The 2,936-nt window shown below is 40.6% G+C and overlaps 1 non-coding gene across 1 annotated transcript; it reads right to left on the reverse strand.

The window, feature by feature from the left end:
* Positions 1–1,479: 1,479 nt before the first annotated feature.
* On the reverse strand, positions 1,480–1,612 carry LOC138835154 (small nucleolar RNA SNORA13). The gene has a single exon (XR_011374472.1). It is a non-coding gene; the product is annotated as a small nucleolar RNA SNORA13 (small nucleolar RNA).
* Positions 1,613–2,936: the final 1,324 nt, after the last annotated feature.

A 2,936-nucleotide genomic window follows, 5' to 3' on the forward strand; every position in this document is an offset into this window, starting at 1 on the left:
GAGAGAGAGAGAGAGAGAGAGAGAGAGAGAGAGAGAGAGAGAGAGAGAGAGGAAGAAAGAGAAACAAAGAAAGAAAAAGAAAGAACGAGAGAAAGAAAAAGAATAAAAGAACGAACAAATGAATGAAAGAAAGAAACAAAGGAAGGAAGGAAAAAAGAAAAAAACAAAAACAGGAAACAATGGGATTCATAGATAGTTGACTACAATAGAAAACAATACAGTTGCTGTCTGGTGACCAAGCTGGGTATCAAGGTTTTTACATACTTTAACCAGACCGAACCTTCCAGATATTCCTCTCCTCTCCCCTCCCCTCCCCTCCCCTCCCCTCCCCTCTCCTCCCCTCCCCTCCCCTCCCCTCCCCTCCTTTCCTCTCCTCTCCTCTCCTCTCCTCTTCTCCCCTCCCCTCCCCTCTTCTCTCTCCCTCCCTCTTTCCTTTCCTTTCCTTTCCTTTTCTTTCCCTTCCTTAGTTCCTTCCTTCCTTCCTTCCTTTCTTCCTTCCTTCCTTCTTGCTTTGGTGTATGTGGCAGGGGTAGTTAAGATTGAACCCAGAACTTCATACTTTGCAGGCAAAATCTCTACCAGGCCCTCAGCCCTGAACATCTAAATCCTGCCCATTATTAGTACTGGAGTATAGTTTTTCCACTACAAACTTATTTCTTCTCAGCTTTGCTATGTCACTGTCAGTGATCATATGACTAGTGTGTCAGCTCTGAAGACCAAAGGCAATAGCCTAAAGATGATAGGACTGGTAAGGTGAAGGATAACATCCATCAAGATTCAAAAAGTCTTCATTTTTCATTCTCACATCTGTTACTATTAAGTTAGTGTCAAATGCTAGTTTTCAACCATGGTGAATCTTGTCTTTAATTTCTATTCCTAAAGTTCTATTTTTTGGTAGTACTAAGATTTGAACTCTGGGCCTTGGGCTTGTTAGGCAAGTACTCTATCACATGGACCATTCTCCAGATCTTTCTGATTTAGTTATTTTTCTAATAGTGCCTAGCATTTATGCCTGAATAGCCCTGGATCACAATCCTCCCATTTATGCTTCCTGTGTAGCTGGGGTAGCAGGCAAACAACAATAAAGTATACTCAGACTTGATTGGTTGAGATGACATCTCAAGAAGCTTTTTTTTTTCCTGTTTGAGTTTGGGTTTTTTTTGTCTCAATTTTTTCAAATATTAAAACATTTATTCATATATTCTCTTAAATGCATATTCCCAGATGTTTGCCAGGCATTCACTACTCAGACTCCTGGAAGTTTTATGTGATCCAAGCAACTTGTGAAGTTCAAAATCATCAAAGACATCCTTATCCGAAGTCACCTTTGTGTCCCACGTGGTATCCAACTAGAGCAATCTATCCCAAGCACTCATCCTTCACATGAAGAGAATTTAGTTCAAATTGGTAAAGGGAACCACACACCTAAGCTGGCTACCTCAAAGATGACCTATGTGTACAGATGAACACAAAATCACGTACTGCTGCTTATGCAGCTCCAACACCAAAGATATCAAAATTTAAGGGCAGGAAATGCTGCAAAGCATTTATTTGTGCCTTTTTTGACACCACATTCACTAGTTTCCAAAAGTGAACTGGCAACACAAAGGCTAAATTTTGTCTCATTTTACCAACTTCAAACTAAATCTTCTGGTGAAAATATCTCTAAGGTCAACATGTGACAGAGAAATAATATGTCTCATAATGTCTGCACAAAAGCTATCTCAATGAGGGGACATTTTGGCAGAGTTACTTGAGGATGCTGATCCACTCAGCCTCTACTGAGAACAAAATGGAAAATAATTTATATGTCTTCCTTACACTGTGGTGTGGATTTTGTTCGGTTCTCATCTGGGCATTGGAGATTTGAAATATCTGAGTATTGACATACAGGCATCTCTATTTCTAGAACCAAAAAGAGATTTGGTCCCACAGAGCATGAAGGCCAGAGAGGGAGCATGACTTGGGAGTTCAGGGTTGCACAGTGGTTAAGCAGATATGCCTAGTCTCTCTTCTTCCCACTACCTTACACTGCAGAAGCACCAAATACTTTGTTATTTAGTCCCAGCCTGGTGACTTGAAGTCATGATGTGCTGTTTTCCCCTCGAATACCTTTCCTGTTCTTCACCTAGCAGGACCCATTCTCTTTCCCACTCTGGCAGGCTAATTGTTTCAGTGAAGCTAACCCTAGACCCTGGTTGTAGCCCACTACTGGCCAACTTGATTGGTAGAGGGGAAAACATGTGACCCAAACATAGCCAATCAGACCCAGCCTGAGGCCATTGTCTATTGCCATGGACAAAGAAGGTAGGATGTATTTTTGGTAGGATGTAAAATTGGAAGTATTTGTGGTAATTTTGACCTCACTTGGGAAGAGGCTGGCTGAAAAAAAAAAGAAACTAGAGCTGAGAAAAAGGCTAATCAAAAAGAGGGTGAAGAGAGGAAAAAGAGACAGAGTGAAAGATTGAGATTTCTGATAGCTCCCTTTAAATGTCTGTAGCTACATTTGAACCAAAATCTACCCCTGGATTAACTCCTCCATCATGCAAGCTCTCTCCATCACAGCCCTCATTGTATTGTCTAGTCTTGGCCGTGTCTGGTTTCTTCATGTTTTCTTGTTGAATCTAAGAGCTTCTCATGAGCAGCATGCTGTATCTTTGATTGCTATATCTATCACACCAAGCAAATAAATGAATGTGACTGATACAGTGATTAATCACTATATAGTGATTCCATCCCTGCTTTCAGTATAAAAGGTGAGGCCAGAGGACTAGTGGTGTCTCAATTAGTAGAGTGTTTACCCAGCAAGTGCAGGGGCCTAAATTCAATCTTCAATACTGGTAAAATTAAAAAAAGGAAACATAAAAAGTATGGAGACACTTTCTTTAGATTCTAGGGCATGTGATTAAATTTCCTGGAAATATATATAGCATACA

This window comes from Dipodomys merriami, unplaced genomic scaffold (genome assembly GCF_024711535.1).
Source record: "Dipodomys merriami isolate MVZ:Mamm:240054 unplaced genomic scaffold, mDipMer1.0.p SCAF_1, whole genome shotgun sequence".
Taxonomy (NCBI): Eukaryota; Metazoa; Chordata; class Mammalia; order Rodentia; family Heteromyidae; genus Dipodomys; species Dipodomys merriami.